The sequence below is a fragment of the Melitaea cinxia genome, chromosome 25, assembly GCF_905220565.1.
Source record: "Melitaea cinxia chromosome 25, ilMelCinx1.1, whole genome shotgun sequence".
In the NCBI taxonomy this organism is placed as follows: domain Eukaryota; kingdom Metazoa; phylum Arthropoda; class Insecta; order Lepidoptera; family Nymphalidae; genus Melitaea; species Melitaea cinxia.
In genome coordinates, this window is record NC_059418.1 from 9992944 (window position 1) to 10015335 (window position 22392).

Sequence of the window (22392 nt, forward strand, 5' to 3'; positions counted from 1 at the left end):
TAGCAGATATTAAACAACAATGCCTTTTCAAAGAAAAAAAGGCTAAAAAAACTTTTAAAAGGCTTTTCATTTCTTTGTAAAAGAATACGATTCGTCATAATTTATTAATTTAAACACATTCATGATTCTGTAAAGTCTGTTATCTTGTTACTGGGTCCTCGAAGAAAATGATGGTTATCAGGATGTTACGGGATTAACATACATTTTAAATCTAAGCGTAGCTTATTATGTTTTTAAAAACTGTCTTTTGTTACGTATACTGCGAGAGATAGCTATATAATAAATAGCTTGCTAGATTTTGATAATTCTTTTTTTTTTTTGTTGGAAAGAAGATATCCCAGATGTGGTACCATGATAAGTAAACTAGTATCTGATGATGGCATCCTAGAGAAATCGAGGGAAAGAGAAAAACCCTTGAAAATCAACACAACTTTTTACTGGGTATACCGATTTTGGTGATTTTTAATTTAAACGAAAGTCGCTGTTTATCATGTGGTCACATTTAAATTTCATCGAGATCTGATTACAAGTTTTAGAGTAATGTTTGATAATGCGTATTTACTTGACAATTTTTTCGTCTACCTACGTTGTTTTACTTGTCGATGTAATTGAAGTCGGTTTTTTTCGTTTGCTAGCAAACACAATTATTGTATTAAAACTTTTATTGACAATAGATCTGTTTGTTACAGGTACGTTTGAATTCGAAAGAACAACATGTAGGTAAGAGACTAAAGCGAACACATTCAAGACGGATGGTCGCGTGGATGACGCACGTGACACGTGACGTTCGTGAGCAAAGAAAACTAAAACCTGACTTTGAAAAACTGATTTATATATTACATTGTATATTTACATGTGTATTTAAATGTATTCACATAATAATATTTGTAATACACAGTGTAATATTACTGGAGTAACGACACAAATAAAGTTTCATTATAACTTCTAATTTATCATTTTACCCTAATATTAAATGGATTTTTTCCTTGTTCCGCTTCAACTTAACGTTAACTTAGCAGATGTTAAAACAGTATCTTATATTTACTGACAAAAAGAATTTAAAATCTCTTAAAAAACTTTTCCCTTCTCTGTGAAAGAATACGAACCGCAATTAAGTCACTTTAATACCTATTCATGATTCTGTAAAGACTATATATTATTATGGAGCCCGGAAAAAACGACGACTTTCAGAATATTACAAAATCAACGTACATTTTCAACAACAACGTTCATTATCAACTCGTAGTGTAGTCGCGAATAGAATATACTTTATTGTACGCCACTTAAGAAAGATTTACATAAAACAGTTATTTAAACATAGAGATAGTAATGTACAAAGGCGGTCTTATCGCTTAGTAGCGATCTCTCGAAGAGAACCTTTAGAAAAACGAAAATATGCATTGAAAAGGTAGGTGCAGCAGCGTAATTATCTGTATTATTTGCAGAGAAACGTTATGTATGCAAACATGATGCATTTTCATTACCTAGAAAAAAGAACAAACATGATACGTACACATATATATGTATAATCAATATATCAAGCACAGTGAATATTGGATGTACTGGTATGTTTCTACTTGTTACTAGATGGCACTCATCGTTGGATGTTTATTTTGAATCGCGGGAACGACATCTTTGTTTTTATATATAAAGTTGATTACGATTACTGCGAAAATTGAAAATTTCGGGATGTCCATAACACAACAGTATGTTAGCGCGTCCCCTAATTTTCACAAATATTTAAATTATAAATTTCAAAACAAATATTCAACGTCGTCATAGACGACACTTACAGACGGTTACCAATACTGGATCGCAGCGGGAAGATTAATAATGAATCACACTTACAATTGCACAATGAAATGGCGTACAAAGTTAATGATCAGTGTTTATCGTTATAGCTATTTCAACTATATGTAGTCTCTGAATGGATGAAATAATGTGTTAAACAACCGCTAAATTTCTCCTACTCAGTATCCATTATTTACAATATATACATTATTGACAGTAGGTATACACCGACTAATATACGGAAATCAAAACCTTGTCGAAACAATTTACATTTTATTATATTGAATCTCAGTTCGATAATTGTGTTTGCTCGCAAACAAAAAAAAAGACGTCATCAACTAGATTGACAATAAATACAACGTGGGTACATACGAAACAATAGTTAATAAATACGAAATACGCGTTATTAGATATGACTCGAATAGTACTTGATAAATATCAATTAAATTTAAATGGAACCACATAACGTCCACCACAGAAATCAGTCCACTCGGTCAAAAGTTCTGAGGTAACATACATAAAAAAATACAATCGAATTGAGGACCTCCTTCTTTTTTTTAAGTCGGTTAAAATACCTTCTCCAGTTTATATCGACAAGTACACATTATTAGATATAGCTCAGAAACGATTCGTTAAATTTTGATCAAAATTAATCGAACCGTTCGTTTATAAATCATTTGAAACCACCGTCAGAGGATAGAAGTACTGGTTGAGACATATTACTAGTTATAATTGCTACCTATGAGACTATATTGTTATAATTTTAAAAGACTTTATCAAACTAGAGATATAAAAAAATAAAATAAAGTCGAATTAAAAACCTCCTTCTTCATCAATCAGGAATCAAAATGTTATCATATAAAGCTGCAGATGAATGCCATCTAATAACTCGAAAATAGTAGGGGTGAAAGTGACAATAGTAATGGTGACGAGTGTTTGCGCAGCAAGCGTACGAGAAAGGAGGTAGTCCGGTATGGACACTTCTGTGCCGTCAACATCTACCCGCAACTAAGGTCCCGCGAACAAGACGTTTGTAGATAATGTCGTAATATCGAGCTTCGCAAATTAAAAATAAAAAAAAATATCCCGTTTTAAATAGTTTTAGTAATGAAGATAACCAATTTAAATTCTTATATAAAAATATTAATTTTCATCTTATATCTTAAACTAGCTGTGCCCGCGGCTTCGCCCGCGTTGAAATCAGTGTGTCACAAAGTTTTCCCGGCAGACTTCCAGTGAAACTCTCATCAAAATCAGCTTAGCCGTTCCGTAAACCTTCCTCTTGAAGCCCTCTCTCCATAGGTGAAACCGCATGAAAATCCATTCGGTAGATTTTGACGGAGTCGATTACATACACTTTTGGGGACTTTGTTTTATAATACACTAACTGTTGTCCGCGACTACGTTCGCGTGGTTATGAAAATATGCATTACTATCTAAGATTTTATTTTTGTGTTACCCACATTAGGAATTCTAAACATTTTTGAATATCATATCAAAAATTGACCGCTCCAGCGGGGTTCGAACCCGCGTCTCCGACGTACCGTGTCGGCGCTCTAGCCAATTAAGCTATGGAACGATGCACCCGCTCGAGCGAAATTTTCGATATGATAATTTTTAATTTCGGTTTAAGCGAACCGTGGCGCCGTCTATAGTGAGCTCTTTACAGAAACCCGTAACTATTCAAAGTTTCATATTACAATGAAAATCTTTGACAGGAGACGACACCGTGCTATTTTTAATATCTAAGATTTTATTTTTGTGTTACCCACATTAGGAATTCTAAACATTTTTGAATATCATATCAAAAATTGACCGCTCCAGCGGGGCTCGAACCCGCGTCTCCGACGAACCGTGTCGGCGCTCTAGCCAATTAAGCTATGGAACGATGCACCCGCTCGAGCGAAATTTTCGATATGATAATTTTTAATTTCGGTTTAAGCGAACCGTGGCGCCATCTATAGTGAGCTCTTTACAGAAACCCGTAACTATTCAAAGTTTCATATTACAATGAAAATCTTTGACAGGAGACGACACCGTGCTATTTTTAATATCTAAGATTTTATTTTTGTGTTACCCACATTAGGAATTCTAAACATTTTTGAATATCATATCAAAAATTGACCGCTCCAGCGGGGTTCGAACCCGCGTCTCCGACGTACCGTGTCGGCGCTCTAGCCAATTAAGTTGGCGCGGAGGGAGTGCAGCCCTCGCCCGCCGTGCGAAAGCGCGCGAACGAATGCGTAGAGGAGCGGCTGCGGAATGGAGCATGAGTGAGCGTGCTTTCGCACGCAAGGGCGGAAGGGCTGCACTTCCCGCAGCGCCGGAGCCAAGCGTTCCTCTAACTTTCGAAATTCTTCTTCTAACCTCAAAACTTTAACCATGGATATCTCCATAAAGTAACCATGGGGTTTACACGATAATAGTTGTCAGGGGGGATAGAAACCCACCCTTCCTACCCCTCCCAACCCCCCTTTTCTCCCTTAACCTCATAATTTAACCTTAAAACATTAACCACGACATCTCTGTAACAACGGGTTTTACACGAAAATAGTATGCCGGGGGGGGTGAAAACCCACCCTCCTCCTCCCCCCCCAACCCCCCTCTTTCCCCCCAACCCCATAAATTAGTTTCCGGGATTGTAATTAATTACCTTATTAAATAATTGAGAGTTTACATATTTTAAAAATTTTCTAGTGATAAAGGATTTCAATAGTAAATGATAGGAAAACTACATAAGGGTGAAAAACAGAGTGAATACAAATAGTTGACATTAATTTGTGTGTTTTATTTCAAAAGTGACTTAGACTTATAAATACGTAAAATATAAAAAAAAAAACATTAAGTAAATGATATTTGGAATAAAACTTAATAATTTCTACGTAGTAAATTCTAACTATCAAATTGGCTTCGGAAAACAAAACCGAGCCCTCCGGGGCTGGGATATCGAACCCGAGCAAACCAACAAGAACGCTACTTGTACTTCCATTTGTATCATCAAACACGAAAGAAAACGACAAACCAAACAAGTACTTGTTAGAAACACCACTCGAGTTAAAGAGGAAGACGCCTCTACTTGAAATACCCGAGGACTTCAACAAGAAACCGAAATTATACACGAAGGTGTCAAACAATAATAAGACAAATGAAAACATTACTGAAATGAAAAATACTTCAATACAAACAACTGACAAAAACAGTCAAGAACATTGTCGAAATACATCAAACGACATCGTCTGTAAGAGAATTCAGAACCACTGTCAAAGTTCGTCTGTCAAATACTGTCATCACTGTTGCTGTGAGTGTGAGAATAAGGTCAAGTCGTGTGAGGTTAGTGTGAGTGAGGTGTCAAAGTCGTGCTGTCAACAGCGAGCCGTCAAAGTGATCTTCGCGCCAGCAATGATGTCGTCAATGTTTCCTGTGGCCGGAGTGCCGTATGTCGTGAAGACACCGGTGAGGAGTAATGACAAGGTAGGTGGAGATTGTTGTAGCAAGGCAGTGTAACGTGTTTATTTATTTATTAGTTCAATCAAATATTGATATAAATATATTTATTAGAAATGATAGAATTTCATATTTCTATAGTTATAACTAAGTACATATTTTATAAGTTGCAACAACCACTCTGAACAATCAAATTACCAGAAAAAGGACTATGAATAAAATTGCAGTTCTGTTGAATTTATTGCCAGAGTAAAACGATTATGAAGGTTTTATTTGAAGTAGTGTTTTAGGCCTCTAAGCTTATATCGATAGATACAAGAAAAATATGTAATGAAAGTTTGGGTGGTACAGAAAAGGGATACTTTGTTTTTATAAAGGTGTTTGTATCCAGTTGTTTTAAAAATAAATACAAAAGTTTGTATTATGTGATGTTTGTTACTCTTTCATTCAAAATATACTGAGCTTATTGTCATAAAGTAACGCGAGTCAAATCACAAGATATGTCCAATAAAAATAATAAAAAAAAACTTTTCCTGTAACTTGCGTAAAGTCAAGATAGATTTCTATTCGTTTCTTCGACCGCTGCCGGATAAGACGCACTTAGGGGGATAACCGTAAATCAGTCAAGAAGACCTTGTGCGTCCATAGACAGCTGTGTAGAATTCGTAAGTATTATACTTATACAAACACATTTCATAGGAAACATTTTGTTTATAGTTAATTAACTTTTTAGATTAATCATCCTCACTTCAACATACAATCAAATATTGTAAAAACAAATTGTTTTACGTTTTGTTTGTATTTTTCAAGAGATTATAATGTAATGTCTTTTATTTGAGTGAGCTTGTGTATGTACGTTTGACTCAATATTAACGAATAATTTGAAGCCAGTGCAAAAGGTCGTAACAATATGAAATATCAAGCTTGTCTTGTGTAGTATATAATGTATTATAATTTTAGGAGGGTATTGGGGTGTGTATGTCGTAAATTATTTCAACTGGGCGCGGACCCACTCGCGTCTCACGTAGCTGTTATAAAAGTCAAAGGCTGTATTATGAGTGCGGTATCATAATATAGGGAGCTTGGTAAGATTCTTAGATGACTCGAAAAATGTTTCTTTTCACGTGTATATAGAAACGATTGTGCTTTAGACCACGCGATTGAAGTAAGATTCTAAGTTGACTTGGGGAGTAAGCTGGTGAATGCGTGACGAGAGTGTTACGAAAGTATATTTACGTACAATCGTCATACATTTGTTTTTATGTTACTGCTTATATGAAAATCTTTGATAAACCTTTATCCAATGTTTTGCGTTCATAGGTCATAAGAACTATTCATTTTTCCTTAAATATGTAGCTCCGTAGCGGTACGCTACGTCATGTAGCACAGTGCTACGAACCACTGCACGTGTAAATACTTCTGTGGCATTTAAGTATAGCAATATTGAGCCCTTTATCTTAAAAACTAATTTACTTTACGGTATACTTTTATATTAATAATATTGTTATGTTTACTATGAAAAGGTTTCAAATATTTGATATTGTATAAATCGTAATTCTTCTATTGTCAATCAGGTGACCGGATTTGTTCGGGAAGCTGTGTAATATAATCCCACTATATTTGTTACGTCACTTATCGCGATCAGGTAGCCTGACATAACAAGAGGGACGAGAACTGTTGGGCGAACATATCAAAACAGTTTGTCTTAAAAAGAAGCGTTGAACGCGAATAAAAATGTTGGTACATTCACGATATACATTTTTAAAACATTAATTTTTACTGAATTCTGAAATTCATAGATCGTACAAAACAGTTTTGATGAAGTAATATTTATATTTTTAAAATTTCAAAGAAAGAAAAAAAAGATGTTCTTAGTTCATCTACTACTCACCTTTAAAAAAACATAGCTCCTGTATCAACACAATTTATATATTGTCACAATTTAGTTCTTTGGGGTTTTTTAAATAAAGTTTTCAAAAGAATTTTTGTTCCATATAACGTACACGAGCGTACAGCTACCATCACTATCTCCTCGCCGCTGATCCGAAGAAATAATATTATTGTTGAGGAAGTGTTCCAACACTTATTGTGTACTGAGCGCTTGACCGCTGAGAGCTCACATGATGAGAGGCTCGTTGTGTGTTTGTTTTATTTAAGACGAGGTGTTGAGTCAATTGGATTCACGAATGAGTGACTTATAAACTGGATTATTTACTTTTATTTAACATTTATTAATTACTGTATTTGTTTGCAATGAAATTTAATGCACGATTAGGATACAATTAGTGTGCAGTGGTAATTAGAAACGGACATGAACGTCACAATGAAACATATCTGACAGATAGTTGACCTGAACTAACATCGTTACTAAAAACAATATTTAATACGTGACGTGTTGTCATCTGAAGCGTTATAAGAATACTCATAAAAAGAATTTTCGTAAGCACCGAGCAGCAGATGAAGACCTCATGAACACAAAGAGATTAATGCGCCTTTAACATTTGATGTAAATTCTTTCAAGTCATCTCTGAGCTATAAAAAAATTCTTTGTAATTAGACTTTGCTCCTAAGTGCCTTACTTTGATCCTTTATGCTGTGGTACAAGTTATTGCTGCGAGCGTTTTTGTGTTTAAAATAAAGTAGAATTAAGAAAACGTAATCCTGTTATGACCTCATTGTCCCGACTGCCAAGGAAGGGTTATGTTTTTCGCGCGTATCTTGTATGTATGTAATATTCTTTACTACCTCATATTTCCAGAACCACTGAACGGATTTACATAATTGAGGTATCGTTAGGTTCGTCTTAGCTGCCCAAGTGTTCTTAGATAGGTTACATTAAAAAAAATCAAACATGGCGGTTGCGTGAAGCCATTGTATTTAATGAAAAAAAAAATTTTTTTCTCGAATACTACAAATTGAAGGGCAAATTGGGTATCAAATTGAAGGGCACAATACAAGAATTTTAAAAAGGTATATCATGATTATTATTACCGTAATACTAATAAAGAAATACAATATTTAAGTTTAAAAATTGTGGACTTTGCACTTTACCACGCCTATGCCATGCCAAACTCGCCTCCTAGGCGACGATCAACTTCGGGGTGTAGCCTTTCTAATAAAATACAATGGTTAAAAAAAACATACAATTAAAATTACAAATAAAAATTAATAAATGTCACACCAATTTACAATTACAGTAATAAAATCAATAACAAATACATAATACCAAATACAAACAAATAATTTTAATAATAATTTCATTATATTAAAACTAATAGTTGTTGACTTAAGCAGTCACCTATTTGCTAAAGGTCAGGCTTACGTTGCTTTGAGCAGAGTGGGATCTTTCTCCGGGCTTGCTATCAGTTCTCTTGAGCCTAAAAAATTACTTAATCAACCACATGATGTAAACTGTTTTAATGAATTGAACCGATTACGTAATTTGTCTGACTAAAAAGACATAAATAAAATAATAATTAAAAATAAACAAAAAACCCGCCTGCGTGAAGAATAACTAATAGAAAATCAACTGTGGACTACGACTGTGGACGTATTTAATGATAAAAGAATGAAGAAAAATATTTTCTCGTTTTTCGTTCTCTGCGCGCGACATTTTCTCGAGACCAAGAACTCACATATAAATATAATATCGGAACACATGTGTGACGTCAACTTAATGTCTTTTTTTCCGCATTCTTTGTATTTATAACAGTATATTTCAGTATTGGGGCGCACTAGACGCTGAATTTCAAATTACATTTGAATTTCTATACGATTTTTTGGTAGCTATAAGACATTCGTATTTCACGAGAAGTTGGATTCAATTTCGCGCTTCGGATGTTATTGTACGATGGTATACTGTTGATATGGTAAGCTTTAAATTTACTAAAAATATTTAGGTTTGAAGTCAACGCACAAACGTACAGATGTATGTATATAAATACATGTTCTTACAATAACAGTGTTTAAGTTTGTAATGTAAACGACAGCTAATATTTCTTTCTTAATATTAATTAAATATATACACTAGTTCTAGATGGAGTATTATGTAATTCGGTTTCACAACGGAGGCCAAAGGAGGCTTAACAACAAACGACTTGTCCGCACAAGTCTCGACGAATCGTAAAGAAATAATAATCTCGATAAAAGAACGCTTCGAGTGGAGACGGACGCGCCGTGTTCGATGTAAATTAGTGCTTTAAATAAAACATCGTCTTTGTTTGAGGAAACATTGCGTCTCCTTCACACGGATCATTTGTTACTTTTCTAATTGATTAGATCGGTGAGAGCGAGGCATTTTCTTTTGGTTCTGTGTTTTTGTTTGGCAATAGATTCGCGTCGCGTTGTACTTAGATGTTTGGTTATTGTACCATCAATGTGTTTTCAATTTCATCAGTGAGTTGTTTTGTAGTCATTTATATTTTGCACATGCTTTTGAGATGTTACTGTGAGCTGCTTGTGAAACCGCGGGTCACAGTAACACTTTATTGTCCTCGTAACCACTCTGTACATATCAAATTGTATATCATGTAGTATTAAGTCGCTTCTTTGATAAAAATCCTTCCTTTATAATAAAAAATGCTTTTTTAAGTTCATCTGGAACCTAACGAGCGAATAATGACGGGGGGTCTGCGAACAGTCAATTAGCGACGGCTGTGCCGTGTCAGTTCGCAGACGACGTGTTCTGTTGTGAGTGTACGCGACGAGTTACAGGGAGTAGTGTAGCGGTCACTTCTGATCGACATCGAGTGAATACGCGTGTACGTATATGTATGTTAAACGTAATCCTGTTCACATACCGTAACTACTTCGTTATATGAAGTGATGAAATTTCAGATATAAAGTTTACGATCCAGTAAATATATTGCAATATATTCTATGAAGCCTTTGAATACTATGTAATGTAAAAAAAATAGATTTAAGATTACCTGCTTAATTTTCGTAGAAGTGCACCGCACCATCGCTCTTTAGGCTGAGCCGCCTCTCCGAAGGAAATATTCTCCTTCAAATATGAAACAGCCCGTCAGTCCAGAAAGTAATTCAACGTTACATAAAATCATAGCTAAATAGTATGATCTCAAATAGTGTTTTATTTCTATGATGAGTCAGGTGAATCAAGTATACAGGGGAGGGTAATTCGTTCAGTAAAACTAATTGTGAATCGGTGTAGGAGACCTATTTTTTTGCCATATTTGTGTGTTCAACACACGTTATATGTGTACACAAAGCAGTAGTGTCGGTAACCCCGCTTACACTAAAGAGCACACTTTGTACATAGCTTTAATTTCCACTGGAGAGGTTACTTTATCAATTCCTAATCAACCCTTTCTCTCGAAAACAATTTATGTCATTTCGACCACCGTGCTACAGATTTTTACCGCTTAATGCGTGAAGGGTTAATAAAGGGACGTGAAATATGTCCCAGGGTAGGTATATGAAGGTAGGACTTTAAATTATCGATGAAAAAGTGCGGAGTGGACGGCGGAGTGGACAGAACCTACTGACCAAATGATCCATATGCTTTTCACTCCAACCTTCCGATGTTTCAATTAACGTACGTCTGATGGATATAATTATTTTTACACAGATAGGTCAGTTGCTACACATACCTAGTTATAATATTGTTATGTAGCTGATAAGTTTGTTTATCTGTGTGCTAATGTCAGAGGTGGTTTATTTAATAATGTTAAATAAATAAGCCTCTGTCATCGATCAGTGTGCTGTGTGTGTGGTTCGATCCCCGTACATGACAAACATATGTATTGGCCATACAGGTGTTTGCCGTGGTCTGGGTGTTTGTGCAGTCCTTGTGGGTCTCCCCACCGTGCCTCGGAGAGCACGTTAAGCCGTCGGTCCCGCTTGTTATCATGTACACCTGATAGCGATCGTTACTCATAGTAGGGAATATATCCGCCAACCCGCATTGGAGCAGCGTGGTGGATTAAGCTCTGATCCTCCTCCTACATGGAGAAAGAGGCCTGTGCCCAATAGTGGGAATCGAAAATCGTGAAAATAAGCATATTTTCACGATTTTCGAATATTAACATGATTATTAATCTCATTTCAAGATCAAATTGTGCAATGAACAGTTCCTTCGTGATCTGAATTATATAGTAACCCTTTTTCCCGCTCACAGTCGGTTAGATATCGAGAAGTATTCAACAAGTCGAAGGCTAGTGAATGATAAATGAGTTTGAGATGAAAGTCAAACACAGCGTCGTTCGCTTCTCTTGAGGAAAAGGGAAATAGTGTTTGTTTGGAAGTTTAAGATTAAAAAAAGGTCTTTAATATTTACACGCTTGTATAATGTACAAGTAAAAGTGACTTGACTGATTTCTAAAATATATTGGTTTTTACGGGAGCTTCCTGTCAGGTAACCAAAAAAAAATTATGAGGTCATTAACACAGGCGTAAGGATATTGCTCGCTTGTCAAATTATTTGGGCAAATTACACATACACCCTAAACCCTTAACGATAATCGAATGATCGAGGATGCTTACGTTCGTTTGTTTACTGAAGTTACCTGCTTATAGGTATAATATAAAGTTAGTTTAACACAGTTACATAGTTCCTAAATCCCCTTCTACACTTTGATCACATCTCTAGAATGTTTATTTTGAATTTAAAAGAAGGAGAAGTTTGAATGTCTGATTTGTGCTACGGCAAGGGGAAGAGACTACTGAACTGGTAGCTCTGTAGACCTTAAAATGTCCAGTTGGTGTGACTCAACGTCAAGAGTATCAAAGCGAATTATAATTACCTGAAATTTGTATGATAGTAATCCGCTCGTGGAATCAATCACACAACACCGCACATCTCATCACGGTAGACCGCAAGAGCAACAGAAATGAAAATATTATATCGCGCTGTGTTTGCTTTAGCTAATTGGAACGCGACGTCGCCCACGGCAATATAGTGATGTCCTTCGCTTAAGTTTATCGATATGCAAATCAATTTATTTTCTTATTTTTATTTATCTATTTTTTAGTTACGGTAAAAAAAGAAAAAAAATGGACCATACTAGATACCATATAGATGATTGAGATGGTAGATTGTCTATTTATAAAGGTTTTTACATTTGTTTGGTAATTTTTTATTCATCCATGATCTTAAGATGAGCTGACATAAAGCTGGCATAGTTTAGCTTATAGGATTGATGAAATGGAGGGAAATGTGAACGGAGTCACGCGTACAGTCTTAAATATTAAACTTACTTCGCGAGTTAGAAATATAACTTTTTCGACTTACAGATCTACTAATTATATTGTACAAGAGGAATGACTCTAGAAGTGAAAGACTAACGAAAACAATGACTTTAATATATTTAATGAACATTATTTCAAGTCCCAGTATAATCCCAGTTATCGATGAACTGACTCGTAGCATCCCTTGTATCTTGTTTAAGTATTAATGCGGACGACAAAGGGTTGGTGAGGCCGGCGGTTCCTTTGTTAGAGGGTGGGTGTGCACCGAGTATAACTCCACAAGTATAAAAGATTAGGATTTTTAACGAGCGTTGGGTATCACACAGTGTAAAATAGTTCGTAATTTCTTCAATGTTTGTTAACAGAATTCGATCTGTTACATTTTCGTTTTAAGTATAGATTATATGTTCATTTCAAAATTTGAAAACCATTGTTACATTTTGTAAAATGCTCTAATCATTTTCATTTTTGTATTTAAACTTTTATTGACAATAGATCTGTTTGTTACAGGTACGTTTGAATTCGAAAGAACAACATGTAGGTAAGAGACTAAAGCGAACACATTCAAGACAGATGGTCGAGTGGATGACACACGTGACACGTCAGCGACACACGTGAACAAAGAAACTAAAACCAGACTTTGAAAGGAACTGATTTATATATTACATTATATATTTATATATGCATTGAAATGTATTCATATAATAATATTTGTAATACAAAGTGTAATATTACTGGAGTAACGACATAAACAAGGTTTCATTATAACTTCTAATTTATCATTTTACCCTAATATTAAATGGAATTTTTCCTTGTTTCGTTTCAACATAACGTTAACTTAGCAGATGTTAAAACAGTACCTTATATTTACTGACAAAAAGAAATTCAAATCTCTTAAAAAAACTTTTCCTTTCTCTGTGAAAGAATACGAACCGTAATTAATAAGTCATTTTAATACCTATTCATGATTCTGTAAAGACTGTTGTAGGTGCAGCAGCGTAATTATCTGTATTATTTGCAGATAAACGTTATGTATGCAAACATGATACATATTGTTTTAAATTTCCATGGTTCTTAACATTATTTGAATTCGTTTTATCGGGATTTATACCATGTACCTTTTTATCTTTGAGGCTCCGATATTTCGGCGCAGTTGCATGCGCCATGGTCACGGAGGAACTGTTCCTTCCTCCTGTTTCCAATTCAAATAACATGATACATTTTCATTACCTAGAAAAAAGAACATACATGATACGTACACATATATATGTATAATCAATATATCAAGCACAGTCAATATTGGATGTACTGGTATGTTTCTACTTGTTACTAGATGGCACTCATCGTTGGTTGTTTATTTTGAATCGCGGTAACGAGATTTTTGTTATTATATATAAAGTTGATTACGATCACTTCGAAAATTGAAAATTGCGTGGCGTTCGTAACGCACTAAGTGCTATTAACGGCACTCAATTTTCAGATATATTTCACTCACTCACTCACTTCAAGCCTATCGCAGTCCACTGCTGGACATAGGCCTCCCCAAGTTCGCGCCACACATCCCGGTCTTCCGCAATCCTCATCCAGCCTACACCGGCAATCTTACGTAGATCGTCGGTCCAACGGGCCGGAGGACGTCCCACACTGCGTTTGCCAAGACGCGGTCTCCACTCTAGGACCCGTCTACTCCAACGGCCATCGGTCCTGCGACACAGATGACCAGCCCACTGCCACTTCAACTTGCTAATTCTGTGGGCTATGTCGGTTACTTTCGTTCTCTCGCGGATAGTCTCATTTCTAATCCTGTCTTTGAGAGAGACCCCAAGCATAGCCTGTTCCATTGCACGTTGAGCGACTTTAAACTTGTGGACCAGTCCCTTCGTCAGTGTCCACGTCTCGGCTCCGTATGTTAACACAGGCAGGACGCATTGCTCGAAAACTTTAGTCTTCAAGCATTGCGGAATCTTCGAAGTGAAGACTCGACGGAGTCTGCCAAACGCCGCCCAGCCCAACCGAATCCTCCTATCGGCCTCCTTCTCGAAGTTGTTGCGGCCTAGTTGGATAGTATGGCCTAGGTAAATATAATCCTGAACAACTTCGAGAAGGGTACCATCGACCGATACCGGTATCGGTATGACTTGGTTGTTAAACATAACTTTCGTTTTATTCAAGTTCATACAGAGACCGACACGTCGGGAGGACTCGTTTAGGCCGGCCAGCATTTGGCCTAACTCATCCAGCGTCTCCGCAAAGATGACAATATCGTCGGCGAAACGAAGGTGAGAGATGAATTCACCGTTGACGTTGATGCCTCGTTCCCCCCAATCCAAGGTCTTAAAAACATCCTCTAGCGCAGTGGTAAACAGTTTCGGTGATATTACATCCCCCTGTCTTACCCCACGCCGGAGGAAAATAGGTGTTGTTCTTTGGTCATTGACATGAACAGTCATCGTCGCCGCGTCGCACATAGATTTCAGTACCTCGATATATCGCCAGTCAATATGACATCTCTGCAGAGAGTCCAGGACAGCCCAGGTCTCGACAGAGTCGAAAGCTTTCTCGTAGTCCACAAATGCCATACACAGCGGTTGATTATATTCTTCCGTCTTTTGGATAATCTGCCGAACAGTATGGATGTGGTCCACGGTGCTGTAGCCATTCCGAAACCCAGCCTGCTCTGGTGTTTGGAATTCGTCGAGTCTTCTGGCGAGACGATTCGTAACAACCCTCGAAAACAGCTTATAGACGTGGCTCAGAAGTGAGATCGGTCTGTAATTCTTTAACAGAGACTTATCGCCTCTCTTAAAGAACAGCACCACCACACTCCTGGACCACGCCTCCGGCGTGGTACCTCGGTGGATGACGGCGTTAAATAGTCTTGCCAAGGCTTTCAGGACAGGTCGCCCCGCGGCTTTAAGGAGTTCAGTGGTAACTCCGCCATCCCCCGGGGCCCTCCCGTTTTTAAGCTGCCCGAGCGCTGTACTAATCTCGCCCTCTTCGAAGTCCAGGATACTCTCCGAATAATGGCGCAACAATGGTGCCCGTGGATCTTCGGTGTCCCAAGTCGCAGGCTTGCGTGCGCTCGACAAATACAGCTGTCCATAAAAATTCTCAACCTCTTCTCGGATCTGAGAGCCAGACCAGACATCTGCATCTGCTGTTTTAAGCTTCGCAAGAAGGCTTCTCCCCAATGGTCTTTGGAAAACTTTGGACCCCCTATTCTGCTCAATCAGAGTAGTAACCTCTCTCGTATTTGAGCAGCGGAGGTCTCGGAGAATAAGTTTCCGTATCCTCTTGGAAAGAGCCCTCTGTTCTGGCGAAGCAGCCGGCAACTCGTGCCTCTGCCGCATCAGATCCAAGGCTTCGGGAGAAAGTTTGGACTGCTTCGTTGGCTTTTTTGGTGGAAAGTGCCTGCGACCCAGTGTACACACCGTCTTCACCACGTTATCGGTTATCTCGTCCACGTCGCTAGTAGTTTCCAGCGAATCGAATCGATTTTGGAGTTCCAATTGGAACTGCTCGGAGCCACATAGTATTTGGGGCAGCGTAGGTCGGAGAGTAGATTTCATCAAGCGGGTCCGCTCCTTTCGGAGACATATATTCAGAGTGCCCCGTACTAGCCGGTGGTCGCTGCCGGTGTTAAACCTGTTAACCACTGAGACATCTCTGAATATATGCCTTTTATCCGCTATGATGAAATCTATCTCGTTCCTCGTCACAGTATCGGGGCTTTGCCATGTCCACCTCCTTTGGGGCTTCTTCTCAAAAAATGAGTTCATCAAGAAGAGCAGATATATTTAAATTATAAATTTCAAAACAAATATTCAACGTCGTCACAGACGACACTTACAGACGGTTACCAATACTGGATGGCTGTGAGAAGATTAATAATGAATCATACTAACAATTACACAATGAAATGGCGTATAAAGTTAATGATCAGTGTTTATCGTTATAGCTATTTCAGCTATATGTAGTCTCTGAATGTCCCATTACTCTTCTAAACACAACTCTGTGAGATGAGCAGAGTGGAGTTTTATTACTGTCGTTCCCTTGAAACCTTTGGGAAACGAAACTGCACAAATAGTATTTCTACTGCTCAGTATCCATTATTTTAATATAATATACATTATTGACAGTAGGTATACATTTAACAAGTCGACAATTAATCTCTATCGACTAATATACTGAAATCAAAACCTTGTCAAAACAATTTAAATTTTATCATATTAAATCTCAGTTCGATAATTGTGTTTGCTCGCAAACAAAAAAAAAGCGTCATCAACTAGATTGACAAGAAATACAACGTGGCTACATACGAAAAAATAGTTAAGTAAATATGCGTTATTAGATACGACTCGAATAGTACTTGTTAGATATCTATCTATATATAGATATTTTATCTATTAATTATGGTATTCCCTACTATGAGTAACGATCTATCAGGTATGCATGGTAACAACCGGGACCGACGGATTAATGTGCTCTCCGAGGCACGATGGGGAGACCCACAAAGACTGCACAACCGCCATCCGCCAACCCGGATTGGAGAAGCGTGGTGGATTAAGCTCTGATCCTTCTCCTGCATGGAGAAAGAGGCCTATGCCCAGTAGTGGGATATTACAGGCTGAAGCGAAAAATTATGGTATGTAAGTAAATGTATTAGGATTCCGTTTCTCCTACATGGTGATAGGGGACGGAACTAGAAAAATTGCTGTAACTGAGTCTTATGAACTATTAGCGCTAACTACACATTAACTACTGTGCTAACGCTAGCAAAGCAAGACATACTCATAATCGACTATAAATACAATAATAAAAACCTTGCCACCGCGATTTGTAACTTGATAAGTGCCATCTGTTACCAAGTAGAAACATACACGCCCCATTCGCTTTGTTTGATATGCCTAGCTTTGCTCGAACGATGAGCGCCATCTATTAATAAGTTGCAACATACAGCGAACATGTCTAGGAATGTTCAGTCGTAGATCGGTCTGTAACGGGTAATAAATCTTGGTGTTAAGATTTTATTCTTTCTACATAAAGTCAGTTATTATACTTTTGACAGCGGGAGAACGGTCTCGTTCGTGTACCGCTTGCACGATGTTTATTTATTTGTTTTATTAATTAACTCACGTTGTCCTAAAATTTGTACTGATTTATCTGTCGTACAGGAGTCAGACTTGAACTTTGATCAATCAACTTTTTACAAATATATATATTTGAGTTTATAAAAAAAATATGGTAAGAGAATTCGTGTGAAACAACTGTCGCTGACCTTAGTGATCTGAGAGTGACGTTTTAATAGTGCTTTAAGCTTGTTGTAACATACAGGAATATATGTATCGGTATATACTAGTAGCAAGGAACAATTTATAGTTTGATTTTACAATTTTGTAATTTTTAATTATAATTTGATTCATACGTTAGAACATCTTATTTTTTTTTTCAAATTACGATTATCATTATTACGTAGTAAACTCTAGTCGCGTATCGGAGGAAACATATACATATTTTATAGAAATATTTATTTTAAAATGACCTTCAAACGGGAAACACGTTTTTTCTACCAAATATATTACGAGTATAAAGGCCAAAATGTTAAAAACTACACTTCAGCAAAATGCATCATAACATCGCATTGGATATGTATATTCATTTCAGCTTTCAAAGTAACTTAATTTATCGGTAACTGTTGCTAAAAAAATTATCAAGCTGTGATTTCCTTTCCTATAATAAAAGTTATAACAGCTAGTTGTAACGACAACACGCCCGCATCGAAATCAAAGCGCATCACAGACAGACGTGCGCTATTGTTCCTTCACCCTACTCGGAAATTTATCGTACTAAGTTCGGAAAATTTACGGTTTTACTTGAGAATGAGAATTATTTTATAGAACAATTAAGTTTACTCGTGTCGACTGTTCCTACAATAGTCAATTATCAAAATATTGTTGTTTCAGATAATTATCGATTGATATACATACTCTTACCTATTGTAGGCCTATTTGACTTGAGGGCGATAAAATATTTTAATCCACAGAATATACATTTTGAAACCACTTTTGATCACAATAAAACGTAAAGTTAATGTTGACATAAAAGTATAACGCGCTCCAAGACGTAAAGTTAGATTTGCTAATCCAAAACCAACCCCTACGAGGTAACAGAGACGGATCCTTTCTACCCGCAGTAAAATAAATAGCACTGGACGGGAATATTGCTTCAACTCAGGTTTAAACTCAATTTACGCGCAGTAATGACAGAACTACGTAATGTTAGGATTAAAGGTGACGGAGTTACTGGAATTGGGATCTGGGACCAAAAGTTCGATTGTATTGAGGCTGTTGATTTTAGGCTTGGGACATTACATGAGTATCTATAAACTTGTTTAAGAACTATACGCCAAGTTTTTCATTCAATATCGATATTATTGTGTGGATTGATATATATTGGTTTAAATTTAGTGATGGTCTACAACAGGTTTACTACAAAAAAGTAATTATTAATAAATTTCTTTTTAATAAATAAGATTCTGAACGATATGTATTAGATACAACATCTGGTGTATGAAAATTAAAAATATCTCAGATTATTTTTACATTCTAATAGTTTATATTGAAACTTTTTAAAGACAAAACTAGAAATGAAACGATGGCAGCTGCTCATAGTCACCGACATTCGAGGCGTTTGTTTAAATTAAATATTCAATCAAAATCCAAGTCATTATTATTCAGAGAACAATCTTGCTTCCGGTAAAATCAACACGACGTTAACAAGGCTATTGTCTTGCGTCCTTTTAAATTGTAGCCTCTTTTGTAAAAGAAAAAAGTGAGAATTAGCATTGAATAAGAATGTAAACCTTTAAATCAGAGGGCGAGAAAGAGATGATTAAGTAATTAAAAAACACACGCCACGGCTGTGGTGTCACGACTAGATAAATTAATATAATATTTCATTAAATGACAAGAATAAAGCGTCCACTTGTTTCTTATTTTCCGTTCAAATCTACAATATATAACAATTTCATGATTCATAATTTCCATTCTAATCTAAGGTAAGCCTCCATGACAGCATAAACGAGTAGAAAGTGTGTAATGTCACGCCATCTTTTAGTCATGACATCATCTAGACATCCTGAAATAATTCAGAACCTAGCTATGAGAGGCGTGGTCTAATCACCGCCCTCCCTGGTCCCGCCCACAAGCACTCCTCACCTCTTCAGTGGTAATCAATACGTCGCGCCGTACGAACGTACAGACATTTAGTTAGCAAAAAAGACCTAAATTTCTTTGATTTTATTTGAGAAAATATCTGATAAGTTCGCAAACATTTTTATTGTTCATTGAAAGCTATTTTTTATTTAATTTCAGTCTGCATTGAATGATATTTCATTGTTTACGTGTTGTTTGTTTACAAACAAACGTCGCCTGTGCGCAAGTTCAAGGACGTCTGTGTTGTGACGTTGTTGTACATGGGGCGGTACTGTGACTGTGAGGCGTTTAGTTAATAACAAATAGAAAAAGTGATTATGTGGAACGTTTAGACGTTATTATTAGAATAATTAAACAATTGAGAGTTTATATATTTTAAAATGTTCTAGTGACAAAGGATTTTAATAGTAAATGATAGCAAAACTACATAAGGGTGAAAAACAGAGTGAATATAAACAGTTGACATTAATTTGTGTGTTTTATTTCAAAAGTAACCTTAGACTTATAAATACGTAAAATATATAAAAAAAAAAAATTAAGTAAATGATATTTGAAATAAAACTCAATAATTTCTACGTAGTAAGTTCCAACTATCAAATTGGCTTCAACAAATAAAACCGAGCCCTCCGGGGCCGGGACGTCGAACCCGAGCAAACCAACAAGAACGCTACTTGTACATCCATTCGTATCATCAAACACGAAAGAAAACCACAAATCAAACAAATACTTGTTAGAAACACCACTCGAGTTGAAGAGGAAGACGCCACTACTTGAAATACCCGAGGACTTCAACAAGAAACCGAAATTATACACGAAGGTATCAAACAATAATAAAACCAATGAAAACATTACTGTAATGAAAAATACTTCAATACAAACAACTGACGAAAACAGTCAAGAACATTGTCGAAATTCATCAAACGACATCTACTGTCACGAAAGTCAGAACAACTGTCAAAGTTCGTCTGTCAAATACTGTCATCATTGTTGCTGTGAGTGTGTGAATAAGGTCAAGTCGTGTGAGGTTAGTGTGAGTGAGGTGTCAAAGTCGTGCTGTCAACAGCAAGCCGTCAAAGTGATCTTCGCGCCAGCAATGATGTCGTCAATGTTTACTGTGGCCGGAGTGCCGTATGTCGTGGAGACACCGGTGAGGAGTAATGACAAGGTAAGTGGAAATTGTTGTAGTGAGCAAGTTGAGTGTTAGACGTTTATTTAATTATCGATGCAGCAACAAATTACTGTAAGAAACATTATTAAGATAAATAATAGACTTAATATTATTAGTTTATACATATTTAACAGGGTTTAGTGTATTTATTATTCTTGAGAGATTATAAGGAAAATAACATGAATAAAATTCTTGTTATCTTAAATTTATTGTGAGAGTAAAACGAATGAGAAGGTGCCGTGTAGCAGCCGTGCGAGTGTGATCTGTAGTACAAGTAAGCTGCAGAAAAAATAATTTTCATTATTTACGAGAAATTGGATAAAGACCAAATAGATTTTAGTGCGGTCTTTGACCGGATAAGACGCACTTAACGGGATAACCGTAAATCAGACGAGTAGATTTTGTGTTTCTGCAGATAACTGTGTGTTATTGAAAAGTTTTTATTATTTGGTGCGAGCATATTTTATAAAAAAGTAAGATATATATTTGTAGACATACTACGAGTATTTTGAAGTAACCTTTCAACCTAAATAAAACTAGGTCGCATATCAATGAACAAGGCGATGTAAAATACGAGGTATGCGGAACCACACGGAGACTATGGTTCAGTATAAATAATATCATAATTTAAGAAAGCACCAATGGTGTGAGTAATTAGTCAACTAACTAGAACCAGTTACAGAACCCGCTCGGGTCACACGTAGCCGCTATAAAAGTCGAAGGCAGTATTATGAGTGCGGTGTTATGATACAGGCTGCTTGAAAAGATTTTTAAACGACTCGAAAAATTGTTACTTTTACAATTCAAATAATTCCAACAGAAAGTAATTTGTTAAATACAGTACGAAATCTTTCTCGTGGCAGAAGCGACGGAAATAGTTGAAACACGTATGTTATTTTGAAATAGTTATAAGAAAAAGACGAAACTAATAGTTTATTTTAATATGAAGAGATTTTAACAAAAAATAATTTAAGTATATGAATATAAAAAGAAAACAAACAATACTTAATACTATGTGATGACACACATAATATGTCTGCCTAATACCTATTTAATTATCCAATGATTATAATAAATATATTGATATTAAAATAATTTTTTATTATATTATAAAAAACATTATAATACTCGTATAAATTTATTGAACAATAATAAAAAATTGATCCATAGCTGTGACTATTGTAAGCGCGCCATCCCATCGGTCCAAATGCAACAATGTAACTACACTTGTAAATATTATAAAGGGAAACCTGTTATTGGCCTTATTTTATTTTTTTTGTAATTTGATTATAGTATGTAGCTCTGTGGCTACGGCACTAAAGAATTTAGCCACCCCCTCTCTTCCCGTGTGTGTCGTAAGAGGCGACTAAGGGATAACAAGGTTCCACAACCACCTTGGAACTTAAGAAGCCGACCGATGGCGGGATAACCATCCAACTGCTGGCTTTGAAATACACAGGCCGAAGACGGGCAGCAGCGTCTTCGGTGCGACAAAGCCAGTACTGCGGTCACCAACCCGCCTGCCCAGCGTGGTGACTATGGGCAAAACACATGAGTTCACGTTATTTT